General features: G+C 36.5%; 1 protein-coding gene and 1 pseudogene across 4 annotated transcripts in view; both read right to left on the bottom strand.

Annotated features, from left to right (window-relative positions):
• Nucleotides 1–7403, bottom strand: part of POLK (DNA polymerase kappa) — a 119702-nt gene that overhangs the window by 92319 nt on the left and 19980 nt on the right. The window lies entirely within an intron of this gene.
• Nucleotides 1494–6749, bottom strand: LOC138167567 (dynein light chain 1, cytoplasmic-like; annotated as a pseudogene).

The raw sequence follows: 7403 nt of genomic DNA, 5'->3' as shown, positions 1-7403 counted from the left end.
TTGCCCTGACGTTTTAGAACCAGAGGGCAAAATAGAGGTTGAAAGAATCACCAGTCACCTCTTGAAAAAGATCCCCAAAAGAAAGTAGGAATATTATAGCTGGGTTTTGGAGTTCCCAGATCAAGAAGAATATATTACAAGCAGCCAGGAAGAAACAATTTGAATATTGTGAAACACAATCAGGATAGCAGAGGATCTGGCAGCTTCTACACTGAGGGATCGAAGGGCTTGGAATATGATGTTCTGGAGGGCAAAGGAGCTGGGATTAAAATCAAGAATCACCTACCCAGCAAGACTGAGTATGATGTTTCAGGAGCAAATGTGGTCATTCAGTGGAATAGAGGACTTTGAAGCATTCTTGATGAAAAAACAGAATTGAATAGAAAATCTGACATTCAGATACAAGAAACAAGAGAAACATGAGGAAATAAAGAGGGAAAAGAAATCATAAAGAACTTATCAAAGTTGAACTATTAACATTCCTACATGAAAAAATGATAATTGTAACTTATAAAACTTTTCTCAGTATGAGAATAATTGAAGGGAATTGAAATGTGTGTATATATATATATGTATACACACACAGATATATATGTCTATATAGGAGGATATATGGGCATATGAATATATATATGTGATTCTGTGTATATATGTGTACAGGTATACATAGATAGAGGGCACAGGACCAGTTAAACGGGAAGGGATGATACTTAAAAGGTGAAATTAAGAGGTGAGAGGAATATAATGAGAAGAAAATGAGAGGAGATAGGGAGAGACAGATTGGGGTAAACTATCTCATACAGAAGACATAAGGGAAAATGGTTACAATGGAAGGGAAGAATAGGAAGGCAAAAGGGAACTTATATTATTTCCATTGAATTTGGCTTGGGGAGGAAATGACATATACACTAAATAGGGTATCTCACCCTACAGGAGAATAGGGAGGAAGGTGATGAGAGGGTGGATGATGGAAGGGAGGGCAGGCTGGGGGAGAGGGAAGTTGGAAGCACCTACTTTTAAAAAAGAACAGGATCAAAGTAGAGAATAGAACAAGTGGGAGGTAGGACAGGAGGGAGGGAAATATAGTCATTATATCTACTATGGAAACGTTTTGCATAGCTACACATGTACAACCTATATTGAATTGCTTATCTTTCCAGTAAGGGTGGGTCATAAGGGAAGAAGGGAATGAATCTGCAATTAAAAGTTTTAAAATCAAATGTTTAAAATACACACACACACACACATACACACACATATATGTATATATACACACACACACACACTATTATCAATATTATTTTACATGTAAATTGGAAATAAGATTTACAGGCACTGCGGCATAGAGATCTACCGTGCCCTATTGGAAATTTGGAGGGGGTATGGGAGAAGATACGGGAGAGAGCAAATTGGAGGAGGGGATATCCAGTGGGATCGCTATTTTGGGGTGGTGGGTAGGGGAAAAAAGGGAGAAAATTTGTAACTCAAAATCTTGCAGAAATGTATGATGTAAACTAGAAGTTAATAAAGCATTTGATAAAAAAAAGAAAGTATGATTTGGCAGTCAAAAAAAAAAAAATAATTAAATAAAATGCCCACTCTGTGCCAAGCACAGTTCTCAGTACTGGGGATATAAAGACTAAACTAAAACTGTCACTAATTTCAAGGAGTTTACCTTCCACTTGGAGAATACTCACTGCATGTTTGAAAGCAAAGAAATACAAGATTACAGAAAATAAATACAAACTAACTCTAGGGAAAGGGAGAGAAAAAATCTGGGAGAATCAGGTAAGGACTCAGGTAGAGACTCAAAGGAATCAGGGTTTTCAAGGGACAGACTGAGGAGAAAAGAGAACAGCAAGCATGGTGGACAAAGGCAAGGAGATGGGAGATCAAATGCTGTGTCTTTGAAATAGCAAATAAGCCAGTTTGGTGGGACTAGAGAGTATATGAGGAGAAATAATGTGTAATCAGTCTGGGAAAAATCAAACTGTGAAGGGCTTTAAATGCCAGAAAATTGTGTTTTATCCTAGGATTAGCAGGGAGCCACCAACATGTTTTGGGCTAGGAACAGACTGGTCATCTGTCTTCTTTTTCTAAAAACAACAACAAAACCCCCTAAATTTTGGGAGGGAGGGATGAAGGATGAAGTATGGGACAGAAACAGAAATGTGAGCTGCTTTGCTAAATGCTTTATAATCACAACAAACTAGTACATAGGACGTCATCATATTATGACACAATAAAGACCAAGGTGTTTCCACAGGAATGTTGAAGATTTCAGTCTCTAGTATTTAGAATAAGTCTACAGTCTTATTATTTATTATTTGGACGTATTGTTCGGTAGGTAGCATATTCCATGCTCTAACCAGCCTTTAAAAGAAGAACTTGGCCGAGGTAAAGTTGATGAAGTACTTAGTCTCACGTATCATAAAACTACAAAAGTTCTTCTGCACAATGGTGGGATTGTACTTTTTGTCAAGTCTTATTTGATATGGGTTGCTATGACATTGTCTATGTCATACTTCTCCTGGGCATGTATGCACTCTATGTAGTCCTGCTTCCTCTCCTCTGACATGTCTATATTTTTTATTATATAGCCTTGCAGTTAGTCCAGGAACACTGTCTGGAGAGAGCAGAATGGTACAAGCACTACAACTGGATAGGTGTGGTCAAATTTATTTTTGTGGAGTATCAATTTGGCAGTTATGTGTAATGTCATTTAGAGAAGGGAGGACCTAGATGCAAGAATATCTGCTTGGAGTATCTTGCAATAATCTAGGGAAGAGAATAAAGGCCTAAACTAAGGTGGTTGTAGTATAAATGGAGAGAAGAAAAGTGATAAAGGAGGCTTTGTGGAGACAGACTCAACAAGACTTACAGTTGATTGGATATGAAGTATAAAAGGGGAGAGGGTTAAGGATGTTTCCTAGACTGTGAACCTGTGTAGAAGAATGGTGGTACTCTGGACAGAAATGCTAAAATGAGGAGAGGTAGGTTCATTTGGAAAGATGATGAATTGTTTTGGATATGATGAGTTTGAGATGACTGTAAGACATCCAGGTACTCAGTGTTCAGCAGGGAGTTACAGATATAGGACAGAAGCTGTGAAGAGAAATGAGATATGAATATAGAGACTTAGGAGCAAGGTACCATAAATTCATAGTGGGTTGTCAAGTCAATTGTTAAGTCAAGTCCAGTGATGATTGGCAGCCCTAGAACAGAAGGGGAAAAATTATATTGTGAAAGTTTATAAAATAAAATTATAGGGATGAGGATTCGCAGGCTAGGAGTGGCACAAAATCAAGGGAATGAGGGATTCAAGGGCAGTAGCTAGTGAAACATTCAGTGGTTGGTCAGGGGTCAAGCCTGGGTATCAAAGGAAATAGAAAAAAAAAATAGGTGATGCACTGGTAAAATAGGCATGGGTCAAGGGTCTAGGCCCAGCATTTGTGATGATAAGGATGAAGAGAATTAGTGCATGTAGGAGAAAGTAGGAGGAAAGGAAGTTGTAGCTATAGTGTGGAATTTATAATTCTGACTTCATTAAAGTAATGCAACTTTAGACACGGTGAGCTCTAAGGTATAACCATGTTAATTGGCAAGCTACAATCATAAGGAGCTTGCTATGGTTAAGGATGTCAAGAAACTGAAAGGTTGGGTTGTTTAAGAAGTGATCAGTATGAATACTGAGGTCCTTGAAAAAGACAGCATAGGAAGCAGTAAGGGGAAGCAACAGTGAAGAAAGTGAACTTGATTTTATGAATGTAACTCAAAACACCTAAAGAAGCAGAAAACAAGTTAAAAACAAATATCATTCATCTCTTTGAAGTAGGAAAGAAAATAAAGTAGTGATGAGTTCAATCCATCCTTCTTTCAGCCCCCAAAATGATTTTTCTAAAGGACAGGATCAACTGTGTCATTTGTCATTTCCCTACTCAATAAACTCCAACATCAAATACAAAATCCTATGTTTGGTATTCAAAGCCTTTCATAACCTTGCCTCTTTCTACCTTTCCAGTCTTCTTATACTATTCCCCAATTTTTACTCTTTGACCCAGTGACACTGGCTTCCTGGCTATTCCACGAACAAGACACTCCATCTCTCAGCTCTTGGGCATTTTCTTTGGCTGTCCTTCATGTTTCCTTCCTTCATATTTTCTACCTCCTGGTTTCCCTAGCTTCCTTTAAGTACCAACTAAATCCCATCTTATATAGGAAGTCTTTTCCCAATGCCTCTTAATTCCAGTGCCTTGCTTCTTTTGATTATTTCCTATCAATCCTTTATTTAGTTTGCTAATCCATATCTGTTTGCTTGCAGTCTCCCCTCATTAAACTGTGAGCTCCTTGAGGGCAGGGACTATCTTTTGCCTCTTTTTGTATCTCCAGTGTTAAACATAGTGTTTGGTACATAGTAGACAGTACTTAGTTTATTGACTGAATGACTGAATGTCCTTTGAAAATCTCTTAAGAAATCAACCTACTAAGAATCTATTTAAGAAACAGTAATGGTCAAAGTTAGTAAAGTAGTATAAGTATGAAGAATACTCACGTAATAAAGATGTAGAACTCCCCAAAGATTCTCAAGGTAATTTCTCCAATAATCACTTTTGCTAAATCAAACAGTATATTTGCATCATAAATTCCCTACCAAATACCTCAAATGAGATCAAATGTTTTAGATAATTCAAATCCATTTTAGCTTAAAAATAAAGAACAAAATGAAATGAACTTTATTGCCAGCTTGGGAGTTTCAGGTTTTATGCATTATTTTATTCTTGCTATTTAGTCTGTTTTATTGAGAATGCCACAAAATTTTAATAAAAACAGTATTTTTAAAAGACTTAAAAGGGAAAAATTTTGTCAGTGTAGGCATCTCCAATTTTGTTGTGTCAAGTTGTTAAGACTGCTTGGATACAAAACTCAAACAAATAAAAAAATTAATAGCTACTTCTGCATTTAAATGTTTTGTGAAAAACAAGCATCACATTTAGGTATTAATACTGGAAAAGCTCATTTCAAATATTCCCAAACACCCCAAAATCTTTTGGTCTCTCTGGTGTAGGAATGTAGCCTGGGCTTTTGCCAGATGAACCCCCTTAACTCTATGAGACACAGTGACTGACATGGTGACAAGAACTTGGATTGGGGCCTCTTGCCCATTTCAGAAATTGTTGCTTTTTGCAGCATGTGAATGAAACTAAAACAAGAAATAAACAGGGAATGATAAAATGTCCCAATTTCTATAAACTTTTAGTTTGCCGAAGTCCATTAAGATAAATATGTAATGTACTGGAAACCATACTGAGTTCTGGGAATAAGAAGACAAAAATAAAATGGTCTCTGCTGTTAGTATCTAAAATGAGACTGATGAGACAAAATTCAAGTAGGCAAAAGATGTATTCAATGACTTTGAGGATTTCCCCTCTCCTTTTTGTTCTCTCAGAAGTCTTTATAAAAAATAGTTCTCTTTTAATACATTGAAACTAATTCCCCAAAGCATAATAATTTGTTTTCCTCTAATGTGGATGGTTCCTTGTGGTCTCAAGTTCCTGCTGATTTCTCATGAACTATGATAAAATCTTAAATGTTATATTCCTTAAGCCCTGGAAACCTGTGTTTTTGTAACAGAAATTAAAGCATTTCACGTGAATTAAATTAGTAAATCTGTAGATGTCTGAATACTTCCATTCACCCCACAAATGGTTTAAATTCAAAATAATAAGTAAATCAAATTACATAACAAGTGATGTTTTTCTAGGCTAAATTAGCAAGCTAAACAGATCTATAAAGAATGCTTTTAAAAAGGTATTAAATAAATGTCAATTTAATCTCACATGCTTATATTTTAGTTTTCTTCTGGGGAAGAGGAAAAAAAATCTCTATTTAAGATGAATAGTCTCCATGTGTACAGTCAAAAATCTGTATATGTCTCACTATAATGACATTTCTAATAATGCAGTTATTAAAATCTAAATGGGTTAGATGTTAACTCATAAAGACTTGTCAATCTCTAAACTTTATTGCAAGGGAACACAAAGCGAGGCTTTTATTTCCTAAGCCTCCTGTTTTTTTTTCACTTTATAGAAATCTCTATCTAATATCTCTGCAAACAAAAATCATTTGAGTTATTTTAAAAATCACATTTCATTTCTTAAATTTGACCTTTGTTACTTAAAACTCTCAGATTATGATTTTTCAGGGCACAGATCTGCAATGATTCTTATTCTAAACTCTATCCCCTCTCCAAGAACAACCTCTCTAAAAGTGCCTTTGATCTTATTCCCTTCAATCTTCTCAAACAAATTGGCCCCACAATCATCCCTCCCCTTCTAATCTTCAGCCTTTCCCTATCTGCTGGATCCTTTCTTTGTGTGTCATAAATATGCCCAGGTGTCCTCCAATTATTTAAAAAACAAAAAAAAAAACCCTTCACTTGACCCAGCCATCTCATGGCACTGTCCTATCTATAGTCTCCTCCCTTCCACATCCACTCATTAACTCCTAGAATTAAGTGCTGTCACCTCCTCTCTTCTCACTCACTTCTCAATCCTTTGCACTCTGTCTTCTTATTACTCAAGTGAAACTGCTCTTCAATGTTACCAACATTCTCTTAATTGTCCAAATAGATGGCATTTTTTCAGTCCTCAAGTTTTTTTACCTTTTAGTTGCATTTGATATTGCTGACTACCTTCTCTTTCTGATACTCTCTCCTTAACAGTTTTTAAAAAGATGTTGCTGTCTCTCATGGTTCTCTTATCTGTCTGACTTCTCTCTCAGTACTCCTTGCTGAATTACTGTATTATGCCATCTTTTGTCAGCAAACCTGAGGCTGTCCCCTAGAACTCTTTTCTGTCTTGGTGACCTCATCAGCTTCTATGGGTTCCATTATTATCCCAATTCAGATGACTCAGACCTAGAGATTCAATTCAAACTCTCCTGAGTCCCAGGTCTGCATCACTAACTACCTATTGGAAATTTTGAGCCGGATGTCCTGGAGGCCTCTCAAACTCATTGTAATCTTTCCTCTCAAATCTCTCTTCTGAACTTCTTCAAATCCATTTTAGCTTAAAAATAAAGAACAAAATGAAATGAACTTTATTACCAGCTTGGGAGTTGATGGCATTAACATTTTAGTCACCCGCGTTCATAGTCTTAGTAATACAATACCCCACACCCTATACTCCTTTGCTTGCAATGCATATGTAATGAGCTAGTGAATCCTGTCAATATTACTTATTAAACATCTCTCCCAGCTGTCCTGTTCTCTCCATTAATAAGTTGCTTCCCTAGTTCAGACCCACATCATCTCTTTTTTTGTTTTTGTTTTTGTTTTTGGAGGGGGAAGGCAGGGCAATTGGGGTTAAGTGACTTGCTCAAGGTCACACGGCTAGTAAGTGTTG

This window comes from Petaurus breviceps, unplaced genomic scaffold (assembly GCF_028583685.1).
Source record: "Petaurus breviceps papuanus isolate PSGF00001 unplaced genomic scaffold, PetGlider_PUasm1.0 229, whole genome shotgun sequence".
Classification (NCBI taxonomy): domain Eukaryota; kingdom Metazoa; phylum Chordata; class Mammalia; order Diprotodontia; family Petauridae; genus Petaurus; species Petaurus breviceps.
The sequence above is the reverse complement of the archived record's forward strand: the minus strand, read 5'-3'. Positions and strand labels throughout refer to the sequence as shown.